We start from the raw sequence: 13433 nt of genomic DNA on the forward strand, positions 1-13433 counted from the left end.
TTTTTTCCGGTTTTTATCCGAATTTTTTTTTATTTTTTTTTACGTTGTGCTGACTCTCGTTCTTTAAACGACGCTATCCTGAGGAGGACACATAAAGGCGAGCCGTAATGACCTCATCTTCGGCAAGCTCCTCCGGTTTTTTTCCATAGTTTTTTTTTCCGGTTTTTATTCGATTTTTTTATTTTTTTTATTTTTACGTTGTGCTGACTCTCGTTCTTTAAACGACGCTATCTTGAGGAGGACACCTAAAGGCGAGCCGTAATGACCTCAACTTCGGCAAGCTCCTCCGGTTTTTTTCCACAGTTTTTTTTCCGAGTTTTTTTTTTTTTTTTTTTTTTTTTTTTTTTTTTTTTTTTAAACGTTATGTTGTGCTGACTCTTGTTCTTTAAATGACGTTATCCCGAGGAGGACACCTAAAGGCGAGCCGTAATGGCCTCATCTTCGGCAAGCTCCTCCGGTTTTTTCCACAGTTTTTTTTTCCGAGTTTTTTTTTTCCGAGTTTTTTTTTTATTAACGTTGTGCTGACTCTTGTTCTTTAAATGACGTTATCCCGAGGAGGACACCTAAAGGCGAGCCGTAATAGCCTCATCTTCGGCAGGCTCCTCCGGTTTTTTTCCAAAGAGTTTTTCCGGCTTTTTTTCATTTTTTTTTATACGTTGTGCTGACTCTCGTTTTTTAAACGATGCTATCCTGAGGAGGACACCTAAAGGCGAGCCATAATGGCCTCATCTTCGGCAAGCTCCTCCGGTTTTTTCCACTGTTTTTTTTTTCCGAGTTTTTTTTTTTTTTTACGTTGTGCTGACTCTCGTTCTTTAAATGACATTATCCCGAGGAGGACACCTAAAGGCGAGCCGTAATGGCCTCATCTTTGGCAGGCTTCTCCGGTTTTTTTCCGAGTTTTTTTTCCCGAGTTTTTTTTTTTTATACGTTGTGCTGACTCTCGTTCTTTAAACAACGCTATCCTGAGGAGGACACCTAAAGGCAAGCCGTAATGACCTCATCTTCGGCAAGCTCCTCCGGTTTTTTTCCATAGTTTTTTTCCGTTTTTTTTTTCAGTTTTTTTTTTCAGTTTTTTATTTTTATTTTTTACGTTACGCTGACTCTCGTTCTTTAAATGACGTTATCCCGAGGAGGACACCTAAAGGCGAGCCGTAATGGCCTCATCTTTGGCAAGCTTCTCCGGTTTTTTTTCCACAGTTTTTTCCCGTTTTTTTTCCGTTTTTTTTTTCATTTTTTTTACGTTGTGCTGACTCTCGTTCTTTAAACGACGCTATCCTGAGGAGGACACCGAAAGGCGAGCCGTAATGACCACATCTTCGGCATGCTCCTCCGGTTTTTTTCCACAGTTTTTTTTTCCGGATTTTATCCGAGTTTTTTTTTTTTAAACGTTATGTTGTGCTGACTCTTGTTCTTTAAATGACGTTATCCCGAGGAGGACACCTAAAGCCGAGCCGTAATGGCCTCATCTTTGGCAAGCTTCTCCAGTTTTTTTTCCATAGTTTTTTTCCTTTTTTTTTCAGTTTTTTTAGTTTTTTTTTTTTTTTTTTTTATACGTTGTGCTGACTCTCGTTCTTTAAACGATGCTATCCTGAGGAGGACACCTAAAGGCGAGCCGTAATGACCTCATCTTCGGCAAGCTCCTCCGGTTTTTTTCCATAGTTTTTTTTTCCGGTTTTTATCCGAATTTTTTTTTTATTTTTTTTTACGTTGTGCTGACTCTCGTTCTTTAAATGACGCTATCCTGAGGAGGACACATAAAGGCGAGCCGTAATGACCTCATCTTCGGCAAGCTCCTCCGGTTTTTTTCCATAGTTTTTTTTTTCGGTTTTTATCCGATTTTTTTTTTTTTTTACGTTGTGCTGACTCTCGTTTTTAAACGACGCTATCCTGAGGAGGACACCTAAAGGCGAGCCGTAATGACCTCATCTTCGGCAAGCTCCTCCGGTTTTTTTCCACAATTTTTTTTCCGGTTTTTATCCGAGTTTTTTTTATTTTTTTTTTACGTTGTGCTGACTCTTGTTCTTTAAATGACGTTATCCCGAGGAGGACACCTAAAGGCGAGCCGTAATGGCCTCATCTTTGGCAAGCTTCTTCTGTTTTTTTCCATAGTTTTTTTCCGTTTTTTTTTTTTCAGTTTTTTTTTTATTATTTTTTACGTTATGCTGACTCTCGTTCTTTAAATGACGTTATCCCGAGGAGGACACCTAAAGGCGAGCCGTAATGGCGTCATCTTTGGCAAGCTTCTCCGGTTTTTTTTCCACAGTTTTTTCCCGTTTTTTTTCCGTTTTTTTTTCATTTTTTTTTACGTTGTGCTGGCTCTCGTTCTTTAAACGACGCTATCCTGAGGAGGACACCGAAAGGCGAGCCGTAATGACCACATCTTCGGCAAGCTCCTCCAATTTTTTTCCATAGTTTTTTTTTTCCGGTTTTTATCCGAGTTTTTTTTTTTTTTTAAACGTTATGTTGTGCTGACTCTTGTTGTTTAAATGACGTTATCCCGAGGAGGACACCTAAAGCCGAGCCGTAATGGCCTCATCTTTGGCAAGCTTCTCCGGTTTTTTTTCCATAGTTTTTTTCCTTTTTTTTTTTTTTTTTTTTTTTTTTTTACGTTGTGCTGACTCTCGTTCTTTAAACGACGCTATCCTGAGGAGGACACCTAAAGGCGAGCCGTAATGACCTCATCTTCGGCAAGCTCCTCCGGTTTTTTTCCACAGTTTTTTTTCCGGTTTTTATCCGAGTTTTTTTTTAATTTTTTTTTTTTACGTTGTGCTGACTCTCGTTCTTTAAACGACGCTATCCTGAGGAGGACACATAAAGGCGAGCCGTAATGACCTCATCTTCGGCAAGCTCCTCCGGTTTTTTTCCATAGTTTTTTTTTTTCGGTTTTTATCCGATTTTTTTTTTTATACGTTGTGCTGACTCTCGTTCTTTAAACGACGCTATCCTGAGGAGGACACATAAAGGCGAGCCGTAATGACCTCATCTTCGGCAAGCTCCTCCGGTTTTTTTCCATAGTTTTTTTTCCGGTTTTTATCAGACTTTTTTTTTTTTTTTTTAACGTTGTGCTGACTCTTGTTCTTTAAATTACGTTATCCCGAGGAGGACACCTAAATGCGAGCCGTAATGGCCTCATCTTCGGCAAGCTCCTCCGGTTTTTTTCCACAGTTTTTTTCCAGTTTTTATCCGAATTTTTTTCTTTTTTTTTTTTTACGTTGTGCTGACTCTTGTTCTTTAAATGACGTTATCCTGAGGAGGACACCTAAAGGCGAGCCGTAATGGCCTCATCTTCGGCAAGCTCCTCCGGTTTTTTCCACTGTTTTTTTCCGAGTTTTTTTTTCCCGAGTTTTTTTTTTATACGTTGTGCTGACTCTCGTTCTTTAAACGACGCTATCCTGAGGAGGACACCTAAAGGCAAGCCGTAATGACCTCATCTTTGGCAAGCTCCTCCGGTTTTTTTCCACAGTTTTTTTTCCGATTTTTATCCGAATTTTTTTTATTTTTTTTTACGTTGTGCTGACTCTCGTTCTTTAAACGACGCTATCCTGAGGAGGACACATAAAGGCGAGCCGTAATGACCTCATCTTCGGCAAGCTCCTCCGGTTTTTTTCCATAGTTTTTTTTTCCGGTTTTTATTCGATTTTTTTATTTTTTTATTTTTTACGTTGTGCTGACTCTCGTTCTTTAAACGACGCTATCTTGAGGAGGACACCTAAAGGCGAGCCGTAATGACCTCAACTTCGGCAAGCTCCTCCGGTTTTTTTCCACAGTTTTTTTTCCGAGTTTTTTTTTTTTTTTTTTTTTTAAACGTTATATTGTGCTGACTCTTGTTCTTTAAATGACGTTATCCCGAGGAGGACACCTAAAGGCGAGCCGTAATGGCCTCATCTTCGGCAAGCTCCTCCGGTTTTTTCCACAGTTTTTTTTTCCGAGTTTTTTTTTTTTTTATTAACGTTGTGCTGACTCTTGTTCTTTAAATGACGTTATCCCGAGGAGGACACCTAAAGGCGAGCCGTAATAGCCTCATCTTCGGCAGGCTCCTCCGGTTTTTTTCCAAAGATTTTTTCCGGCTTTTTTTCATTTTTTTTTATACGTTGTGCTGACTCTCGTTTTTTAAACGATGCTATCCTGAGGAGGACACCTAAAGGCGAGCCATAATGGCCTCATCTTCGGCAAGCTCCTCCGGTTTTTTCCACTGTTTTTTTTTTCCGAGTTTTTTTTCCCGAGTTTTTTTTTTTATACGTTGTGCTGACTCTCGTTCTTTAAACAACGCTATCCTGAGGAGGACACCTAAAGGCAAGCCGTAATGACCTCATCTTCGGCAAGCTCCTCCGGTTTTTTTCCATAGTTTTTTTTTCCGGTTTTTATCCGAGTTTTTTTTTCTTTTTTTTTTTTTTTTTTTTTTTTTTTTTTACGTTTTGCTGACTCTTGTTCTTTAAATGACGTTATCCCGAGGAGGACACCTAAAGGCGAGCCGTAATGGCCTCATCTTTGGCAAGCTTCTCCGGTTTTTTTCCATAGTTTTTTTCCGTTTTTTTTTTCAGTTTTTTTTTTCAGTTTTTTATTTTTATTTTTTACGTTACGCTGACTCTCGTTCTTTAAATGACGTTATCCCGAGGAGGACACCTAAAGGCGAGCCGTAATGGCCTCATCTTTGGCAAGCTTCTCCGGTTTTTTTTCCACAGTTTTTTCCCGTTTTTTTTCCGTTTTTTTTTCATTTTTTTTACGTTGTGCTGACTCTCGTTCTTTAAACGACGCTATCCTGAGGAGGACACCGAAAGGCGAGCCGTAATGACCACATCTTCGGCATGCTCCTCCGGTTTTTTTCCACAGTTTTTTTTTCCGGTTTTTATCCGAGTTTTTTTTTTTTTTTTAAACGTTATGTTGTGCTGACTCTTGTTCTTTAAATGACGTTATCCCGAGGAGGACACCTAAAGCCGAGCCGTAATGGCCTCATCTTTGGCAAGCTTCTCCAGTTTTTTTTTCCATAGTTTTTTTCCTTTTTTTCAGTTTTTTTAGTTTTTTTTTTTTTTTTTTTTTTTTATACGTTGTGCTGACTCTCGTTCTTTAAACGACGCTATCCTGAGGAGGACACCTAAAGGCGAGCTGTAATGACCTCATCTTCGGCAAGCTCCTCCGGTTTTTTTCCATAGTTTTTTTTTCCGGTTTTTATCCGAATTTTTTTTTATTTTTTTTTACGTTGTGCTGACTCTCGTTCTTTAAATGACGCTATCCTGAGGAGGACACATAAAGGCGAGCCGTAATGACCTCATCTTCGGCAAGCTCCTCCGGTTTTTTTCCATAGTTTTTTTTTTCGGTTTTTATCCGATTTTTTTTTTTTTTTTTTTACGTTGTGCTGACTCTCGTTTTTAAACGACGCTATCCTGAGGAGGACACCTAAAGGCGAGCCGTAATGACCTCATCTTCGGCAAGCTCCTCCGGTTTTTTTCCACAGTTTTTTTTTCCGGTTTTTATCCGAATTTTTTTTTTATTTTTTTTTACGTTGTGCTGACTCTCGTTCTTTAAACGACGCTATCCTGAGGAGGACACATAAAGGCGAGCCGTAATGACCTCATCTTCGGCAAGCTCCTCCGGTTTTTTTCCATAGTTTTTTTTCCGGTTTTTATTCGATTTTTTTATTTTTTTTATTTTTTACGTTGTGCTGACTCTCGTTCTTTAAACGACGCTATCTTGAGGAGGTCACCTAAAGGCGAGCTGTAATGACCTCAACTTCGGCAAGCTCCTCCGGTTTTTTTCCACAGTTTTTTTTTCCGAGTTTTTTTTTTTTTTTTTAAACGTTATGTTGTGCTGACTCTTGTTCTTTAAATGACGTTATCCCAAGGAGGACACCTAAAGGCGAGCCGTAATGGCCTCATCTTCGGCAAGCTCCTCCGGTTTTTTCCACAGTTTTTTTTTCCGAGTTTTTTTTTTCCGAGTTTTTTTTTTTATTAACGTTGTGCTGACTCTTGTTCTTTAAATGACGTTATCCCGAGGAGGACACCTAAAGGCGAGCCGTAATAGCCTCATCTTCGGCAGGCTCCTCCGGTTTTTTTCCAAAGATTTTTTCCGGCTTTTTTTCATTTTTTTTATACGTTGTGCTGACTCTCGTTTTTTAAACGATGCTATCCTGAGGAGGACACCTAAAGGCGAGCCGTAATGGCCTCATCTTCGGCAAGCTCCTCCGGTTTTTTCCACTGTTTTTTTTTTCCGAGTTTTTTTTTTTTTTTACGTTGTGCTGACTCTCGTTCTTTAAACGACGCTATCCTGAGGAGGACACCTAAAGGCAAGCCGTAATGACCTCATCTTCGGCAAGCTCCTCCGGTTTTTTTCCACAGTTTTTTTTTCCGGTTTTTATCCGAGTTTTTTTTTTTTTTTTTTTTTTTTTTTTTTTTTTTTTTTTACGTTTTGCTGACTCTTGTTCTTTAAATGACGTTATCCCGAGGAGGACACCTAAAGGCGAGCCGTAATAGCCTCATCTTCGGCAGGCTCCTCCCGTTTTTTCCACAGTTTTTTTTCCGAGTTTTTTTTTCCTTTTTTTTTATACGTTGTGTTGACTCTCGTTTTTTAAACGATGCTATCCTGAGGAGGACACCTAAAGGCGAGCCGTAATGGCCTCATCTTCGGCAAGCTCCTCCCGTTTTTTTTTTTTTTTTTTTTTTACGTTGTGCTGACTCTCGTTCTTTAAATGACATTATCCCGAGGAGGACACCTAAAGGCGAGCCGTAATGGCCTCATCTTTGGCAAGCTTCTCTGGTTTTTTTTCCATAGTTTTTTTCCTTTTTTTTCAGTTTTTTTTTTCAGTTTTTTTTTTTTTTTTTTTTTTTTTACGTTGTGCTGACTCTCGTTCTTTAAACGACGCTATCCTGAGGATGACACCTAAAGGCGAGCCGTAATGACGTCATCTTCGGCAAGCTCCTCCGGTTTTTTTCCACAGTTTTTTTCCGGTTTTTATCCGAATTTTTTTCTTTTTTTTTTTTTTACGTTGTGCTGACTCTTGTTCTTTAAATGACGTTATCCTGAGGAGGACACCTAAAGGCGAGCCGTAATGGCCTCATCTTCGGCAAGCTCCTCCCGTTTTTTCAACAGTTTTTTTTCCGAGTTTTTTTTTCCCGAGTTTTTTTTTTTTATACGTTGTGCTGACTCTCGTTCTTTAAACGACGCTATCCTGAGGAGGACACCTAAAGGCAAGCCGTAATGACCTCATCTTCGGCAAGCTCCTCCGGTTTTTTTCCACAGTTTTTTTTTCCGGTTTTTATCCGAGTTTTTTTTTTTTTTTTTTTTTTTTTTTTTTTTTTTTTTTTTACGTTTTGCTGACTCTTGTTCTTTAAATGACGTTATCCCGAGGAGGACACCTAAAGGCGAGCCGTAATGGCCTCATCTTTGGCAAGCTTCTCCGGTTTTTTTCCATAGTTTTTTTCCGTTTTTTTTTTCAGTTTTTTTTTTCAGTTTTTTATTTTTATTTTTTACGTTATGCTGACTCTCGTTCTTTAAATGACGTTATCCCGAGGAGGACACCTAAAGGCGAGCCGTAATGGCCTCATCTTTGGCAAGCTTCTCCGGTTTTTTTTCCACAGTTTTTTCCCGTTTTTTTTCCGTTTTTTTTTCATTTTTTTTACGTTGTGCTGACTCTCGTTCTTTAAACGACGCTATCCTGAGGAGGACACCGAAAGGCGAGCCGTAATGACCACATCTTCGGCATGCTCCTCCGGTTTTTTTCCACAATTTTTTTTTCCGGTTTTTATCCGAGTTTTTTTTTTTTAAACGTTATGTTGTGCTGACTCTTGTTCTTTAAATGACGTTATCCCGAGGAGGACACCTAAAGCCGAGCCGTAATGGCCTCATCTTTGGCAAGCTTCTCCGGTTTTTTTTCCATAGTTTTTTTCCTTTTTTTTCAGTTTTTTTAGTTTTTTTTTTTTTTTTTTTTTTTTTTTTTTTTTTTTATACGTTGTGCTGACTCTCGTTCTTTAAACGACGCTATCCTGAGGAGGACACCTAAAGGCGAGCCGTAATGACCTCATCTTCGGCAAGCTCCTCCGGTTTTTTTCCACAGTTTTTTTTTCCGGTTTTTATCCGAATTTTTTTTTTATTTTTTTTTACGTTGTGCTGACTCTCGTTCTTTAAATGACGCTATCCTGAGGAGGACACATAAAGGCGAGCCGTAATGACCTCATCTTCGGCAAGCTCCTCCGGTTTTTTTCCATAGTTTTTTTTTTCGGTTTTTATCCGATTTTTTTTTTTTTTTTTACGTTGTGCTGACTCTCGTTGTTTAAACGACGCTATCCTGAGGAGGACACCTAAAGGCGAGCCGTAATGGCCTCATCTTTGGCAAGCTTCTCCGGTTTTTTTCCGTTTTTTTTTTCAGTTTTTTTGTTCAGTTTTTTATTTTTATTTTTTACGTTATGCTGACTCTCGTTCTTTAAATGACGTTATCCCGAGGAGGACACCTAAAGGCGAGCCGTAATGGCCTCATCTTTGGCAAGCTTCTCCGGTTTTTTTTCCACAGTTTTTTCCCGTTTTTTTTCTGTTTTTTTTTCATTTTTTTTACGTTGTGCTGACTCTCGTTCTTTAAACGACGCTATCCTGAGGAGGACACCGAAAGGCGAGCCGTAATGACCACATCTTCGGCATGCTCCTCCGGTTTTTTTCCACAGTTTTTTTTTCCGGTTTTTATCCGAGTTTTTTTTTTTTTTTTTTAAACGTTATGTTGTGCTGACTCTTGTTCTTTAAATGACGTTATCCCGAGGAGGACACCTAAAGCCGAGCCGTAATGGCCTCATCTTTGGCAAGCTTCTCCGGTTGTTTTTCCATAGTTTTTTTCCTTTTTTTTCAGTTTTTTTAGTTTTTTTTTTTTTTTATACGTTGTGCTGACTCTCGTTCTTTAAATGACGCTATCCTGAGGAGGACACATAAAGGCGAGCCGTAATGACCTCATCTTCGGCAAGCTCCTCCGGTTTTTTTTCATAGTTTTTTTTCCGGTTTTTTTCCGACTTTTTTTTTTTTTTATACGTTGTGCTGACTCTTGTTCTTTAAATTACGTTATCCCGAGGAGGACACCTAAATGCGAGCCGTAATGGCCTCATCTTCGGCAAGCTCCTCCGGTTTTTTCCACAGTTTTTTTCCGAGTTTTTTTTTTTTTTTTATTAACGTTGTGCTGACTCTTGTTCTTTAAATGACGTTATCCCGAGGAGGACACCTAAAGGCGAGCCGTAATAGCCTCATCTTCGGCAGGCTCCTCCGGTTTTTTTCCAAAGATTTTTTCCGGCTTTTTTTCAGTTTTTTTTTATACGTTGTACTGACTCTCGTTTTTTAAACGATGCTATCTTGAGGAGGACACCTAAAGGCGAGCCGTAATGGCCTCATCTTCGGCAAGCTCCTCCGGTTTTTTCCACTGTTTTTTTTTCCGAGTTTTTTTTTTTTTACGTTGTGCTGACTCTCGTTCTTTAAATGACGTTATCCCGAGGAGGACACCTAAAGGCGAGCCGTAATGGCCTCATCTTTGGCAAGCTTCTCCGGTTTTTTTCCACAGTTTTTTCCCATTTTTTTCCGTTTTTTTTTCATTTTTTTTACGTTGTGCTGACTCTCGTTCTTTAAACGACGCTATCCTGAGGAGGACACCGAAAGGCGAGCCGTAATGACCACATCTTCGGCAAGCTCCTCCAGTTTTTTTCCACAGTTTTTTTTTCCGTTTTTTATCCGAGTTTTTTTTTTTTTTAAACGTTATGTTGTGCTGACTCTTGTTCTTTAAATGACGTTATCCCGAATAGGAAACCTAAAGGCGAGCCGTAATGGCCTCATCTTTTGCAAGCTTCTCCGGTTTTTTTTCCACAGTTTTTTCCCGTTTTTTTTCCATTTTTTTTTTCATTTTTTTTACGTTGTGCTGACTCTCGTTCTTTAAACGACGCTATCCTGAGGAGGACACCGAAAGGCGAGCCGTAATGACCACATCTTCGGCAAGCTCCTCCAGTTTTTTTCCACAGTTTTTTTTTCCGGTTTTTATCCGAGTTTTTTTTTTTTCAAACGTTATGTTGTGCTGACTCTTGTTCTTTAAATGACGTTGATAGTGTGGAAAACGATCCAACACAAAACTCACCGACAAGTGTACCGGGTTGCATCAAGTAATAATAACTCACATGAGTGAGGTCGATCCCACAGGGATTGAAGGATTGAGCAATTTTAGTTCAGTGGTTGATTTAGTCAAGCGAATCAAGTATTGGTTGAGTGGTTTGTAATTGACAGAAACTAAGTTGCTTGAAATGTAAAGGGAGATGGGTAAATTGCAGTAAATGAAAGAGCAGGAAAGTAAATATGCTGAATCTTAAAGAACAAGTAAAGTAAATTGCAGAAACTTAGATTGCAAGAAATGTAAATGACTGAATCTTAAAGTGCAAGAAATGTAAATTGCTTGAATTGTAAAAGGGATTGGGAATGGGGATTGCAGAAATTAAACAAGAACAAGTAAATTGCATTAAACAATAAAAGAGCAAATTGAATTGCAGTGAAGTAGATCTCAAACAGAAAAGTAAAATGACTTGAAGAATTTAAAAGCAGAGAAAGCAGTGCTTAATTTGCAGCAAAGTAAAAGAGGTTGAAGATCTCAGGGTGGAAGAGACTAGATAACAAGTCTAGATCTCAAATCCTTCCTTGATCCAACAAGAACAATTGCAAAGGAAATAAAGAAAAATAAATTGCAGAAGTAAAGAGAAGATGAAGCAGTAAAGTAAACAGATAGAATTCAATTGTGTAGAAAAATTAAACAAGATCTCAAGGTGAGATTGAAACAGAAGTTCTTCAATTCTTCACCCAAGATCCAAAGCAAGAAATTAAAAGAGTGCTCAAGCAAGAACCAAGAAGAAGAGAGATCAATTCTCCTTCCAAGTTCTCAGAAATTCAAAGTAAAAACTCAAAAATGAAAATGCAAGTAAAAAGGGAAAATTCAAAATGAAGTCTAGAGCTCCTAATTACATCAAACTAATTCCTATTTATACACTTTCTATTCTTGGATTTTGGAATTTGGGTGGGCTTTTGATTTGGTGAAGAAATGAATTAAATTGGATTTTTAATCCAATTCCTAGCCCAATTTGCACCTCCAGGGGAAAGCTCAGTTGGAAAATCCAACTTAGCTTTCAAGCATGCTCCAACCGTGTCAAGTGTGGTGTGCGTCCCAGCCTTGGTGTGCCAAAGTGTGAAAGTCCAATGCTCATTTGGAAAAACCAACTGAGCTTTCCTTGTGTTGAGCTTTGTTGCGCCAATTTGGTGCTGCCCGTGTCATGATGCGCATGGTTTCCTTCTTGGTGCGCCAAAATGTGGGGAAGGATGGGAGAAGCAATGCTCAGTTGGAATTTCCAACTTAGCTTCCCTTGTAGCTCCTTTGCTTTTGGCCTCAAGGTCCCAGGTTCAACACTTGGTGGAGGAAGTGGAGGAAATCTTTGGAGCTAATTTCCTTGGATGAGTGGGCACTCCTCCTTATGTTTCCAAGAATACCCAAGTTCGAAACTTGGAGGAAGCAATAAAGCTATTTTCCTTGTATTTCCTTGCAAGCTTGGTGGCACTCCTTCCTTATGTTTTAAAGAATACCCAAGTTCAAGTCCTGGAGGAAGCATTCTAGCTATTTATTCTCAAATTCCCTTGCAAGGAGTAGCGTGTGGTTCCAAGTTCGAACCATGGAGGATGCATTTTGGCTATTTCTTCTTGAATTCTTTTGTGAGGAGCGTTCCTTGCCTTCTCCTTGGTCCTTGGTTCGAATCTTGGTGGCTTCACTCATGGAATTTCATCTTGAATTAATTTGAAGAGTTCCCCGATAAAGTTAACTTAGTTAACTTAGCTTTGCACCCATTCCTTGCTTTCTTTAGTGCTAAGTTAACTATTTTAACTTAGCTTTGTAGCTCCCTTCTCCTTCCATCCTTTGTGAAGCTCAGTTAGCTTTTTCAACTTAACTTCCCATTCTTCCTCAATGTGATCATGCTTTTTCTTTCCTTTTGGCACGCTTCTTGCTTCCTTGGGCACGTTTTCTTTCCTTTGGGCACACTTCTTGTGCCACGCTTTTCTTCTTTTCTTCTTTCTTCACCTACAATTAACCAAATCAACCAATCAAAGTATAACTAAATTCACAAGGTTTATAAATCATTAAAATTCAATTAAATTTGGCTTCAACCACATGATTTAGCATCAAATAATTAGTGGTTGTTTGATTCAAAGAAGTCATGCATTTTCACTCCAAATTACTTACTTAGAATGCAAGAAAGTGCATAAAACCTATTAAAATTAAAGAAAAAGGCTAGTGAAACTAGGCTAAGATGACTTGTCATCAGACGTTATCCCGAGGAGGACACCTAAAGCCGAGCCGTAATGGCCTCATCTTTGGCAAGCTTCTCCGTTTTTTTTCCATAGTTTTTTTCCTTTTTTTCAGTTTTTTTTTCAGTTTTTTCAGCTTTTTTTTTTTTTTTTTTTTTTTTTTTTTTTTTTTTACGTTGTGCTGACTCTCGTTCTTTAAACGATGCTATCCTGAGAAGGACACCTAAAGGCGAGCCGTAATGACCTCATCTTCGGCAAGCTCCTCCGGTTTTTTTTCACAGTTTTTTTTTCCGGTTTTTATCCGAGTTTTTTTTTTTTATTTTTTTTTTTTACATTGTGCTGACTCTCGTTCTTTAAACGACGCTATCCTGAGGAGGACACATAAAGGCGAGCCGTAATGACCTCATCTTCGGCAAGCTCCTCCGGTTTTTTTCCATAGTTTTTTTTTTCCGGTTTTTATCCGACTTTTTTTTTTTTTTTTTACGTTGTGCTGACTCTTGTTCTTTAAATTACGTTATCCCGAGGAGGACACCTAAAGGCGAGCCGTAATGGCCTCATCTTCGGCAAGCTCCTCCGGTTTTTTCCACAGTTTTTTTTTCCGAGTTTTTTTTTTTCTGAGTTTTTTTTTTTTATTAACGTTGTGCTGACTCTTGTTCTTTAAATGACGTTATCCCGAGGAGGACACCTAAAGGCGAGCCGTAATAGCCTCATCTTCGGCAGGCTCCTCCGGTTTTTTTCCAAAGATTTTTTCCGGCTTTTTTTCAGTTTTTTTTTTTTTATTTTTTTTATACGTTGTGCTGACTCTCGTTTTTTAAACGATGCTATCCTGTGGAGGACACCTAAAGGCGAGCCGTAATGGCCTCATCTTCGGCAAGCTCGTCCGGTTTTTTCCACTATTTTTTTTTTCTGAGTTTTTTTTTTTTTTTTTACGTTGTGCTGACTCTCGTTCTTTAAATGACGTTATCCCGAGGAGGACACCTAAAGGCGAGCCGTAATGGCCTCATCTTTGGCAAGCTTCTCCGATTTTTTTTCCACAGTTTTTTCCCTTTTTTTTTCCATTTTTTTTTCATTTTTTTTACGTTGTGCTGACTCTCGTTCTTTAAACGACGCTATCCTGAGGAGGACACCGAAAGGCGAGCCGTAAT

This window comes from Arachis hypogaea, unplaced genomic scaffold, assembly GCF_003086295.3.
Source record: "Arachis hypogaea cultivar Tifrunner unplaced genomic scaffold, arahy.Tifrunner.gnm2.J5K5 arahy.Tifrunner.gnm2.scaffold_23, whole genome shotgun sequence".
Taxonomy (NCBI): domain Eukaryota; kingdom Viridiplantae; phylum Streptophyta; class Magnoliopsida; order Fabales; family Fabaceae; genus Arachis; species Arachis hypogaea.